Here is a 14,888-nt window from a genome sequence, read left to right on the forward strand (position 1 = left end):
ACATTCTTCAAATTAGCGACGACAACCGTAACTAGGATACTTGATTTAATTAAAAGTTGATTAACATAAGAAACTCATTATAAATATTTTATATAATTCATTTTGATTTTCAACCCATAATTAATCTAAATGATATAAATATCATTATCCCAGTATATCACTTGTTTATAGAGTTTATTTTATCACTTCTCATTGTCCCACCAGACTAACTCCTATAGGCATGGTCCACCTATTGTTCTTTTGACAAGATTTGACGAATTATACTCTTATAAACAAAACAGTGTAGTACATGTTATTGGATTAGGAGTCTAAGCCCATAATTATAATTGGCATAAACTTGAATTGATAGTAGCACAGTATTTTTAGGTTGCCCTCAAACCTAGCAATTGAACAAGATGTTTCAGAGAGAGAGGTTGATTCATTATTAGATTAATACGTTGAAATAAATTGTTTATTAATATATTATGGAAATAATATATTAATTAGAAATATTAATATTTAATCAAAAATTAATTGGAATAAACTTTGTGATTAAAAGAATTAATAAATGTGCAAGGACTTAAGTGTAATTGTTCGATAGTTGAACAAGAGGCATTCTAGAACCTCCTTGGAGCCTTGGATGGTTTCAGGGTGGCTTTAGGGTTTCTAGAATTATCATTGATGGATAATTAGGAAGCTGGATAATTACTCAATTCAAGATAATATTATTATATTGGTTTTGGGCTTATCTAGGGTTTCCTTGTTGTACTATATAAAGGCCTCTAGGGCTTTGATTTTTGGCACTCATCATTCCCAAAGGGTTGGCCAAAATTTTGATCTCCTCCCTCCTCTCTCGTCAATATCCTTCTTGTTTGTGTTGGGTGTGAACCACTAAAGGCACGACACTTGTGGTGCTTGCTTCCAAAAGATCAACTAAAGGGATTCTTAGTTGTTTACTTCAACAATCAACAAGGTATGTTTTCTTACTAATGAATTCTTATTTTGTTAGAAAATTTTGTAGTTTGATAGTTCATAGTATGTTGCCTTTATATGAAAGACATAGATCCTTCTTAGGTTGTATGTGTCCTAATCATTTCATTGTTAAATGTTTTTCCACTTAGAACATTGTTTTTGTAACCTCCATAACCCATCAGTGGTATCTGAGCCTATGGTTATCTTTCATGTGATTGCACCTTGGTGAATTGATTAAAAGTAAAATTTTCGGATAATCGTATCTCACGACGTGAACATTGCTACTCACGACTTGAGATCTAATCAGATCAATTTTTTTTCGAAATTATCTGCCTAATCTTTTTTGGGTGGTAATTATATGCTTTGAATATCTTCTAGATCCGAATTTTCTGAATATTTGATGATAAAATAGAAGCCTAAAAGTTAGGAGATAAATCTTGGACTTGATTAATTATTTTATTGATTAATATGATTAAATTTTTAAGTGTGTAAGTAATTGATTTAGATATTAATCCTAATAGTTAATGTCAAATATTATTTGGTTTATATTAAATTTAGATTAATTGTTTAATTTTCGAAATTTAAATGTAAACCTAGTATTTTGGAAAAGTTTTACAGTACACCTTGTACTGTATGTAAAATTAAATTTTTAAAAATTACTATATGTATAAGACTAAGTCAGTCGAATCGCTAGTACATCTCATTCACAAAGCTAGTCTATTAAGGGGGTATAACGAAACTGCCTATAAAATGGTAGTTGAATGGGTGTCCACTCTCACCCACCGCTTTCTAGATTAGTAGATGGTTGTTAGCCTAACGGGTTTGAAGACAAATTGATGCTTATTAATAAGTATACTGCAATTAAAAGTAACTAAATTTTTTTAAATCCCAAACTTAGTTACATTAGGAAAAATATGAATTCGTATGCTAACCCATGAAATTGCACATTATACTTTATAGTAGTTAGCGGAGCGTGTGTGGTTAACCAACACACTAATGATGACTGTAAAGAGTAATAATGGGCATGTCAAAAATTATCATTGATTAATGGAGTGTGTGTGGTTAACCGGCACATTAAAATGAGATGATAAATGACATCGAGATTGCCAAGCTAATTTGCATGGTTATTCACATCTTGTTAGTGATCATCGGCATCCCAGTGACAAGTGGAAGAGAATAATTTGAGATTAAACATGTCATTGAACTGTTTCACTGAGTCTCAAAAGATCTAGGAATTCCACTTAATTTAATTTCCTTCAAATTTCGTTTTTCAATGGTAGAATTGGTAAATTGTCATTTACCTACCTATATATAATTTACAATTTGATTACGACATCCTTTTTCTAAGTCCCGAATTATTTAGTTGGATCCTAGCCTTAATATTTCATTTTGAGTTGTTATATTAAGGATCATTCCTATCTGACTCCAAATTACGCTTATGGTTCCTCCTCCTCCTCCTCCAAAAAACACTTCTCGTTGCTAAGCATCTACTCAAGGGTGACATTGGATGTCACCAACTACAATGATTGGATGTAGAATATCACGATGGCCCTTGATATTGAGGACATGGAATATGTCCTTGAGAAAGAGTTCAATGAGATTGATGAAGAGAAGGCAACTCCTAAAGAACTGTGTTACACTCTAAATTTTCAATAAAAAATTTCATTTTTAAAACAACATAAAACCCAATATCACATTTCTCAAAAACCCAAATGTATATATTGTTCAAAACACAAGACCAAAAAATGTTTGATAATATCCCAGAATCCTCGAAAACATAATCTCAAACTGGTGTGTACAATCAAGCAGGCGCCTTCCCGCGATCTGTTGGATAAGGTGTCTAAGTCCATAACTTATTTGGTATATACTTGACCCGACCCGGCATGGTCCATTTGGGTTGCACTTCACCCGAACTATTTATGGATAATTTTATGAGAGTTATACACATATGTTTATTAATATATTATAAGTTATAATATATTAATATGAATTCATGTTATTTAATTAGTCTTAGTCTTAAATTAATTATGAATTAATTTAGAGATTAAAAGGAAGACTGATTAGATTGTGGGCTATTGGCTTTATATAGTGTGGGCTAACACTCATTTGTTAATGGGCTAGGCTTGTATGGAAGTCCATAGATGATCCATGGAGCTTTTAACCCATGGATCCTTGGAAAAGGAAAGGTCATGGGTTATTAGGGTTTCACCCTAATCATGTACACTATATAAGCATGCTTATGTTGCATGAAATAGCCACTAGTGTGTGTGCTTGTGTGTGGCCGAAAATTACAAGTGTGTGTACACTCTCTAAAGTTTTCCAAGTGTTTGTGGTGATTTGTGATTTCCATTTGAGGCATTCACACTATTGGTGCTTGGCTCTCAAACTCCAAAGGAATCAAACTCATCAAATGGTATGTAATCTCATCTAATTCTTTTATGTTTAAAAGTACCCCATGCCATGTTAGATAGGTTATGAACCTTGGAAATTTATTATTTTGCATGTATTTAGACAAACATAGATCCAAGGTTTATTAGGGTTGCATGCACACTTAGGAAGTGTTAGATTGCTCAAAACCCAACAGTGGTATCAGAGCCTAGACTTGTTTTCTTGAATACTTGATGCAAATTGCTAAAAATTGAAGTTTATGTGCTGTCTGCACAGCAGACTCGCCGAGTCCATGAAGGGACTCGATGAGTCCAAGACAAAATTCATCCAACTCGGCGAGTTGGTTCATGCACTCGACGAGTTGGACCCCCAGACATCATATCTTCGAGTTTTGGTGCTGGAATTGGTCTAGAATCATTACCTTAAACTGTTTTGGACTCACAAAACCTGTTTTTGATGTGGTAATGATGATGGTGGACCAATTTCAAAGTTATAATCAAAATTTCAAGTTTATATGTGTTCATATGATTCTTGAAATTGTTGATGTGGATGTTCATGTTCATATGAGTTTTGTTAGATCATAGGAATTATTTGCAAATTGTTTGTTAGTTAATTCTTGATCTTAATGTGTTTCAATGGAATTCATAATTTGTCCTCAAGTTATGTAATTCCAAGAGTTTTTTCTTTTAAATGTTTTTTAAGAAGTCATAAGTTACACTTTTGAAGAGTTTTTCTAATAAATGCTTTTATGGACTTCATAACTTGTCCTCAAGTTATGGATTTCCAAGAGACTCTTCATTAAAAGTTTTAAACACTTAATTAAAAGTCATAAGTTATGAATATCCAAAAGTTTATGAATTGTTCAAAACTTGCCCTCAAGTTTTGGAACTTGTAAAGTCTCACACAAACTTTAATTCCACATCCTAGAGTTTTAAAAGTTAAAATTCAACACTTATACTATTTATAACATTAATGGTTAATTATTATATATATGTATAAGAACAAGTCGTTTTACTGTTAGTAGGCCTCATTCACGAAGCCGGTCTATAAGGTGGGTATAAGGTTGTTGCCTATAAAATGGCAACTTAATGGGTGTCCACTCTCACCCACCGCTTGCTTGACTGGTGGAGGGTCGTTAGCCGAACGGGTAGGACAATGACTTTAAATTCTCATTAAAAGTATAATGATTATTATAAAGTAACTAAATGTTTTATTTAATTTCCAATCTTAGTTACTTTAGGAAAAATGTGAATTTGGTGCTAGCCCATGGAATTCACACTTTGTACCTTACCAAGTCGTTGGTGGAGCGTGTGTGGTTAACCGGCACACTAACTTGGACTAGTAAGGATCACGAAGGGTGACTTAATGTTTTTCATAGATCAATGGAGCGTGTGTGGTTAACCGACACATTGATTGGGTGATAATATTAAGGGTACCAAGTGAATTGGTATGGTTATTCACACCTTGTTTTGTGATCCTCGGCATCCCAGTCACAAAATTTGAGAGGGCACACTCGAGATTGAAACATGCCATTGAAAAGTTCAATGAATCTCAAAAGATCTAGGAATTTCAAATCCAATTAAAACCTAATAAATTATTTCGTTTTTCATGGTGGAAATTGGTGAATCGTCATTCGCCTACCTTCAAATATTTTATAGCTTGGATTACGGCATCCCTCTTCCAAATTATAAAATATTGTGTTGGGTCCTAGCCTTAATATTTCATATTGGGTGTTATATTAAGGACTTTGAATCAACTAACTTGATTTTCTCCCATTATAGATGTCTGGTTCAGACTACTATGATCTTCCCAAATCTCTTGAAGATGGTGTCCCTCAACATCATGCTTCACTTCCTCCACCTCCTCCAATTATTCTTCCTCACCCACAAGTTCTTGAAAAGTTTAAAGTCACTCAATCCCTATTGGCAAGCATAGTCTATGTGTGCTCACATCTTGGAGATAAAGTCACATATTGACAAGCCGGGAGAGTTGGGTGTCAAAGTCTCATGAAGGTTGGATGTTCAATCACTTTCTTAGTAACATAGTGAGTCTCTTTGGGACTACTATGAGACAGACTATGACATGACCCTTAATGATGTTATCTATTTGCTTGGTGTTGTGGAATCAACAATGATTTGGAACACCAGTAAAGCAAATTTGATTAAAAGAACAACTTCCCAAGTCTTAAATGGACATTGACAATGGTGGCATTGGATATCTAGAAAAAGATTTCTTTTCCCAATGGAAAGGGATCGACCATAGTCAACTCGGTTGACCAAATGGTAAAGAGAAAGGCTAAGTCTAAGATAGTCTCATGTGCCATTACCAAAGGGTCCATGTGTTTTGTTGCCAAAGGAAGGGGCATTGGTTGCGAAGCTGCCCTATTCACCTGAAAGGTCATAAGGTTGATCTAGTCAAGAGGTTTGACTCTACTTCAGTTAAAGTCCACTGACTAACTCTATTAAGTTTCTATTTGGAGATTCTTATTACATAATGTGAATGGGTCACATGTTGATTTTTTTAAGAATCAAAGAAAAGATAGGAAGCCTAAAGTAAGTATATGTTGATTCTGATTGCGAAGGTGGGTTTCGATCGCATGGTTTGGTAATCAGAATTTTGAGTTGTTGCTTAAGAGTCATAATATATTGCTTATGAATAGATAACAACAAGGTTTTCATGTGGATTGTAAGGATAAGTTTTTCCGCAAAGTTTTAAAATAAAAGAAAAAAATGGTTTTAATTTTATTTATTTTAAAAATATCCTTACAATGGCATCTGTGGAAAATTGTTGCTTATATGTTTCTAGTAATAGCAATATTGGAAAGTGGATTTGATTCCTTCATTTGTGGTAGTGTCTGAATTTACTAAATGAAGAAAGTTTTTCATCACCCAAGTTTCAATTAGACAGAAACTTGGAATCATACAAGTTGCATTGTATGATGAATGAGAATTTTCATCTTTGAAAATTAAGACTAATTCTTTGATCACATGTATATGTGAGTCAATTGAAGGACTAAGGAATTAGGTACACTGGGTGTGCGCTGGTTAAGGTCCACCACAAAGATTGATTTGTCATGATTTACTAAAGATTAGTAAATATGATTATACTTATGAGGTTAAGTATAATTCTGTAACATTGGAAAGGTTACAATGTATGACAAAAGAAATGAGAAGAATCAAATTAGGCAGAAAGATAAAAGTTTCTCAAATCTGAAAGGATGGGAGAGTACTTTAGTATCGTATTTCATGATCATCTTAATGATTATGAAACCATATCACAAATTAATACTCTAAGGACGTCTTAGTGCATTGTTATGGCTAAGAAGAGAGGTCATGAATTGTTGGATTGGTTAAAATCAAGAAGATGAGTCATACTTCGTTCCAAAACAATTCTTAGAGTCATACTCCAAGATTGTAACTTTGAGTGACATAAAGGAAGATTTATTAACACTAGTCAAATGTAAGAGTAAAATGTTTTCTACTATTGTACATTTGAGATTGGTAAGTTGTGATGTCTTGGATGAGACAAAGACCAACTAAGACCAATTGTGTGAAGTGTTAGTCTTGATAAGAATCCGCACTATCCCTTGGATATTTGTTTTGTCAAAGAATGGTTCTTGACTGGGGAAACTTATATGTCAAGGGGACAGTGGGAGCCTTAAAGATCCTGAAAGAGTTTCAAGATTTAATCAAGAGTAAAACCTGTAATTTATCACTAGCACACGACTTAAGGTTTGCAACCTATCGTGTTGACATAATTCTTATTTCTGTACCTACTTCAAATAAGTTGAATTTGCATGTGAGTTATCAGAGTTCAACTTGGAAGCATTGGTGGGCCTTGTGCTACTAAGGTGACAAGAAACTAAGACTGAATAAGTTTAATCCATGTAAGGCTGAATTTGTCACTAACCTTATCTTGTGATTATGGTTTTAACAAATTCACATGGATAGGAACTCATACACTATAAAATCTAAGTTTCATAAGGTTTCTCTCCGATTCATGAAATGATGGTGAGGAAACGCTTTCACTAAGTAGATTTTACGTAGATATCAATTGTGTTATTTGCATTTTCAAAAGTCGTTAGTGGAGCGCGTGTGGTTCACCGGCACACTAACATGGACTTGTGATAAATGAAAACGGTCTAAACAATTAAGACTATGATTACGGTATCCCTTTTCATAGTTTTGAAAATTGTTTAGACACACATGTGAGCTATCTAAGAAAAGGTGTATGAATCTAAATTTCAGAAGTCCAACAGATTTCTGGAAATATGTCGGAGCTAGTGGGAGCATAAGTGTTATGCTGATAATCATCATGTTAGTGGGAGCATGATTATTATGTTTAGTGTTGCAAGTTAGCAATGTTAATTATAGAAAACAAAGTTTCAATTCGTGAAGTTGCAGGGGTTGAAAAGTTGTTTTGCTATAATTATGGGAGAGGAAATTATACTTTGTTTCAATTCTAAAGTTTAGATTGAGATTTTAATCATCTTTAGTCAAGAATATATATATATATATATATATATATATATATATATATATATATATATATATATATATATATATATATATATATATATATATATATGAATTTTATGTTGGAATGGTTCAACTTGAAGAAATTCTATATATATTGCGTTTTCAAAATTCGATTAATATTACGACATCCCTCTTCATAGTTAAATTTTGAAAACATGGCAAATAAAAAATATTGTAGCAAAAGACTGGTCTAGTATCATGTCTTTATGTCAAACATCATGAATCGTGTCCCATATGCTTCGGATATAGGATCGATTGCATGTGCTATAATATTCATCTATTCTAAATTTTCCAAATGCTCAAGGCATTGAGAAGGGAAAAGTCTAGAACTGGATATGACTAAAGTGATTAAGCAATTGTCGAGGACAATCTAAGGTTCGCGAAAGATTGGTTGCTCAGGGAAAGTTGGAAGTATGATGTAAGTTGTCGGAAAGGACCATATTGACATATTCTAAAAGGAAGTAACTCTTGTTCGGAAGTGATAGTCAAAATGGGACTATGGAAATGTCTCCATAGGTGGAAGTTATTCAATCTATGTAAGATTAGAAAACCTTAATGCAAGAAGGATGTTCAAAGCAATGTACTTTGAATATGAGACTTCCGTTCCATAGAAGTTGACCTTCTTTGGAATACTCTGTAATGACTGGTGACAAGGTTTTGGTGACTTTGTGCATAATCATTACAAGAGGAACATTGCATAAAAGTTTAAAATCTAACAGATTTTTTGGTAAATGATAGGAATCGGGGATTCTCACATTTACAATAAGGATTTGGGATTGTGAAATGAGTATCATTGGAATCATGTTCAATTGATCTACATTACAATGTAAGGATCATAGAAAAACATAGTGTGCATACTTGGAGTATGACATAACTATTGTTTAGAAAAACAAAGTGTACATGCTAGGAGCATGGGACGACTGTTGTTTTTTATTCAAGTCTTAAGTTTATTGTTTGAAACATTATACAATGAATAATGTGTAATCAATATGGTGATAAATAAAAGGTGGTTCTATTTATATTCAAAAGGGTTCTGAGACCATATTGGATTTGATTATTATTGTGTTTCACTTTGCATGTTTTGACTTCCAAAATAGCTAGGTTATTCTTTCTGAATGACTAAGTTATTTAAACACTCCACAGTCGTTCATATGTTGGAAGTAGGTATGAATCAAGACTGTCATGAATCGAGTTTGTAGATGGCTAAATGGGTTTAGTCATAGCAATGGTTGCTACAACAGTCATGAGTGCTCATAAGTTATGAGTATTGGAATAAACCCACGCTCACTTGTATCACTTCATGGAATTTATCTCGAGTGATCGTGAGACGGTAATATCATAAAAATCTTCAAACCTAGAGATATGAGTTGTTACCTATGAGCTGGTTGTGCATTGATTGCACATAAACACATCAGTAACTTGATGTTATAAAACGTGCCTTTGTGTACAATTCAACAAGTAGTAGAACAAGCATATGAGTCGAAGTTTATCTGTTCCTTCTAGAAATAGAAGCGATATCTGGGCCCCTCGATGATTTTGTTGTGACCTATGTACCGGCCGGTCAGAACTAAATTGATGTGTCCGATTAAGTTCTTTGTCAAACAAATCGAAAATCGGGAAACAAACTGTTGGACAATAAGTACGACGTTGTTCCATGTATTTGTCCGGCTGATATCATGAGAACAGAGGATTATATGATCACTTATCTAAAATGGCGCTTCATAGTTCAACAGAGTTTTCGAGAGCTACGATTGCTGGTTGGTTCCTGAAGTAACATATGCAAATATAGTTATTAGACTTATCCAAGTGGGAGTCTGTTGGATAAGGTGTCTAAGTCCATAACTTATTTGGTATATACTTGACCCGACCCGGCATGGTCCATTTGGGTTGCACTTTACCCGAACTATTTATGGATAATTTTATGAGAGTTATTCACATATGTTTATTAATATATTATAAGTTATAATATATTAATATGAAGTCATGTTATTTAATTAGTCTTAGTCTTAAATTAATTATGAATTAATTTAGAGATTAAAAGGAAGACTGATTAGATTGTGGGCTATTGGTTTTATATAGTGTGGGCTAACACTCATTTGTTAATGGGCTAGGCTTGTATGGAAGTCCATGGATGATCCATGGAGCTTTTAACCCATGGATCCTTGGAAAAGGAAAGGTCATGGGTTATTAGGGTTTCACCCTAATCATGTACACTATATAAGCATGCTTATGTTGCATGAAATAGCCACTAGTGTGTGTGCTTGTGTGTGGCCGAAAATTACAAGTGTGTGTACACTCTCTAAAGTTTTCCAAGTGTTTGTGGTGATTTGTGATTTCCATTTGAGGCATTCACACTATTGGTGCTTGGCTCTCAAACTCCAAAGGAATCAAACTCATCAAAAGGTATGTAATCTCATCTAATTCTTTTATGTTTAAAAGTACCCCATGCCATGTTAGATAGGTTATGAACCTTGGAAAATTATTGTTTTGCATGTATTTAGACAAACATAGATCCAAGGTTTATTAGGGTTGCATGCACACTTAGGAATTGTTTGATTGCTCAAAACCCAACACGATCCTGAGAGGTACCTGAAACACATTTAACACAACACTTTAAGCACGAAGCTTAGTGAGTTCCTCAAAATACCGCACACAAATAATTAACCTCTCATGGCTATAATAAGGACCCTCCGGTCATGTGTCTAAGTGAAGACCTTCCAGTCTCATAGCTCGGGTTGGACCCTCTAATCATGCGTCTTAGTGAAGACCCTCTGGTCCCATAAGACAGAGTAACTCAATAAGGCATATAATGATATACAACATGATCCACAAAGACAGAATGCATAATATATCACATAACTCAGCATAAGCACATATGACCCTCCGGTCACACAATGTTTACACTTAGATAAGTATAGCGAGAAGACTCACCTCGTAAGTAGGCAAGTAGGTCTCGTACTCAATGATCGGTCTAGACTCCGCCTACATATCATAATCATTTCTAATTAGCACCTTACAACAACAACTCTAAAATGTTAGGCTATCCCTTTTCTAACTCTCGGAAAGGGTGAAAGACCATTTTACCCCTCCATGGTCTACAAAATCCATATCTTGACCAAACCCTAGAAGTCAATGGAAGTCAACACTCGAGTCAACAGTCCATGTTGACCCAACTCATCGAGTGCATCTATGCGAATCATCGAGTTCCTTCATTCTCTCTGAAATATCGGGAAAATCCAACTCAACTTGTAGAGCTGTCTCACGAACTCGCAGAGCTGTAACGCGTCCAAAATATCGTGGGAAAACCCTAACCAACTCGTCGAGTTGGCTCATCAACTCGTGGATTCCTTTTAGTCTATTCTCTCATTCAGACATTTTTATGTAGAACTAAGGCCCCATATGTTGGATTAGTGTCTAAGTCCATAACTATTTTGGTATGTACTTGACCCGATGGTGCATGGTCCTTTTGGGTTGCCTTCACCAAAGCAACTTGATAGGATGAATTATGGAGAGAAAGGATTAAATATGATTTATTAATATATTAAGGGAATAATATATTAAATGAGAAATCATATTTTTATTAATATTAGTCAAGAATTAATAAGAATTAAGTTTGTGGCTAAAAGAGATTAATTAAACTTAAGGGGCTGGAATTGTAATTATAAGATAATTGCAATTGGGCTATGGATTACCTTATAATATAAGGTTGGACGAATTCTATGGGGAAGCCCATTAGAAATCGTCCTAGGGCCTTTAAGGAAGGAGTCAATGGGTTGCTTAGGGCTTAAGCATCCAAATTAGGGTTTCCTTGTTAGATAACCCTAATAGCCTCACTATTTAAAGAACACTTATGCCCCAAAAACGGGGTGAACTTGTTGTCTAGGGTTTCCACACGTTTTGGGCAGCCTCCTTCTCTTCTCCTCTTCATCCTCTTGCTCTTGGTGTTTGTGAACCATTAGAGGAGTGACATTTATGACTCTAAGCTTTCTAAAGTCATTACAAGAAGGATTTGAAATTGTTATTGCTACATAACAATCAAGGTAATATCTTAAACCCATTCTTATGTTAATATGATTAATTGTATGCTAGATCTGGGGTTTAAAGTCTTGGATGAATTGCATGTACAATAGAGAAACCTAGATCCAAGCATTAGGGTTTGTATGAGCTCATAGGATGTTCTTATGGCTAAAACCCATCAGTGGTATCAGAGCCTTGATTGGTTTCTATTGTATTGATGCCTTGTATGTTTATTCAAGTTACAAAATCGAGTTTTGAGCTCCCTACCTGATGAACTCGGCGAGTACCACAGCGTACTCGGCGAGTAGGCCTCAACTCGGCGAGTACAGTGTGGTACTCGGCGAGTTCGAGCGTCATATGGAGCTATTTTCGGGATTTCTTGCTATTTTACTCATGGATACTTGCCTTATCTGTTTTAGATCATTAAAATCCGATTTTATACATATTTATAAGTATATCCTTGATTACAAAAAAGATAATTACCAATTGATCAGATAATAACTTTCTTATATGATTAAAGTTGATTATTTGTATTAATTGGGTAACTTATTTTGCAAGAAATTGAAATTAGGTCAAATATAGATAATGATGAAATTAATTGATTAATTTATATTATTTGTTATTTGATCCTTGTGTTATGAAAAGTTTCAATTTTCCCCCTTTAGGTTTTATAGTTTAAATTTGAACTCAAAAGTTTTTGTTTTGAAATTTAAATAGTTGAAACCCTAATGTTTTGAAAAGGTTTCAAAACTTGCCCTCAAGTTTTGGAATTTAAATTTTGATTAAAAGTTTAATTTTGATGTACATTTAAATTCTAAACCCTAATGTTTTGAAATGTTTCAAAACTTGCCCTCAAGTTTTGGAATTTATTAGTTGATTAAAGGTTTAATTTAGGAATGTTGAATTCTAAAACCCTAATATTGTTTTGAAAAGTTCAAATCACACCCTTATGGTTTTATTAATTAATTAAGGTGTATAATTAGAAGAGGTTTAATAAATCCATAAAGTTTTGGTTTACAATTTGATTAAATTAAAAGTATAATTGTTAAATTTGACCACCTAGTATTTTAAAAGTGTAAAATACACCCTATACTATATATATAACATTAAAAGTCTAACATTATATATATATATGTATGAGTAAAAGTCAGTCTTACCGTTAGTAGGCCTCATTCACGAAGCTGGTCTATAAGGGGTGTTTAAGGAAATTGCCTATAAAATGGCGATTGAATGGGTATCCACTCTTACCCACCGCACTCTTGACTAGTGGAGGGTCGTTAGCTGAACGGGTAGGATAGGACAGAACTTTCCATTATAAGTATAATGAAGTACAAAAGTAACTAAATGTTTTACAAATTCCCAATCTTAGTTACTTTAGGCAAAAGTGAATTGATGAAATTCCATGAAATTACACTTTGTGCCCTTGTGAAGACGTTAGTGGAGCGTGTGTGGTTTACCGGCACACTAAATGGTTCTAAGCAAAGGTAGCAAAGGGTGACTCAATATTTGTCATAGTTCGGTTGAGTGTGTGTGGTTTACCAGCACATCGAATAGGTAATTGTAACATGTGGGGGCACCGTGTAAGTTTGCATGGTTATTCACACCCGCTTTGTGATCCTCGGCATCCCAGTCACAAACTAGAGGGGCATATCGAGATTTAAACATGCCATTGAAATGTTCAATGAATCTCATAGGATCTAGGAGTTTCATAGATTTAAAACTTAAATTTCCTTTTCGTTTTTCATGGTGGAAATTAGTGAATCATCATTCACTTACCTTCAAATATTCTGCAACTAGATTACGACATCCCTTTTTCTAGGTTGTAGCGTATTGTGTTGGGTCCTAGCCTTAATATCTCATTTGGGTGATTTATTAAGGACTCAATCTATCAACTAACTTGAATTTATTTTTCTCCCGTTTTGTAGATGTCAAAGTACGACAACTATGGTCTTCCCAAATCCCGTGGAACAAGCATTCCACATGAAGATGATATTCCACGATTCGATTGAGGAACAAGAAATCATACTTCACTTCCTCCACCCCCTCCAATTGTTCTCCCTAACCCACAAGATCGAAGAATTGAAAGGTTCAGTGTCACTAAAGCCCTATTGGAAATGAAACATGAAGATGGTAAACCCGTGTGTGCCCACGTTCTAGGAATGAAATCACGCATCGATAGGTTGATAATGTTGAGTGCGTCATTCCCTGATAAGTTGGCTGTGAACTGGGTTCTGCAGTCACTTCCTGAATCATATAATGAGTTCAAAAGAAAGTATTATATGATGGATCATGATGAAAACGTCATTGACCTAGCTTACATGCTCATTGCTGCTGAATCAGAAATGATTTGGCAAAGCAATGGAGCATATTTGTTGGGAAAGTCAACCAACCATGCTTCCGAAGACGTTCTTGGAGAACCGACCTGTGTTTGCTGCCAAGAGAAAAGGCGTTGGATAAAAGTCTACCCTAAGAGCCTGAAGAGTCCAGAATATGGGAGAGTCAAAGAGTATGGCTATGCTTCAGGTAAAATCCACTATCTAACTCCATTAAGTTCCTATTCATTGATTCTTAATACATGATGTGATAAGATTGCATTTGAATGTTTTGCAGGATTAGTGAAAAGAGAGGAAGCTTGAAAATCAAGATAAGTCTAATCACGAAGAAATGGATCTCGATTGCATGGATTTGAAGATTAGATTTTGAACTTAGAAAGTTAAGATAGAATTGTTAGGAATATTTTACTACATAGTTTTTCAGTTGATTTTGCATTGTAAGGACAAATGTTTTTCGCTGCTTTTATGAATAAAATAAATTTTGTTTTGACTCATTTATTTATTTATTTATTTCCTTGCAATGAAATCGTTATGAAAAATTGATGTTTGCATATTTCTACAATGAATGGATGTGATTCATAATTATGTTAATAGTGGAAATGTCAAGAATTTACCAAACAGGGAAGGTTTTTCATCGCCCAAGTTTCAAGTGGACAGAAAC

Source organism: Lactuca serriola, chromosome 1 (assembly GCF_051521515.1).
Source record: "Lactuca serriola cultivar US96UC23 chromosome 1, Lser_US96UC23_V15, whole genome shotgun sequence".
In the NCBI taxonomy this organism is placed as follows: domain Eukaryota; kingdom Viridiplantae; phylum Streptophyta; class Magnoliopsida; order Asterales; family Asteraceae; genus Lactuca; species Lactuca serriola.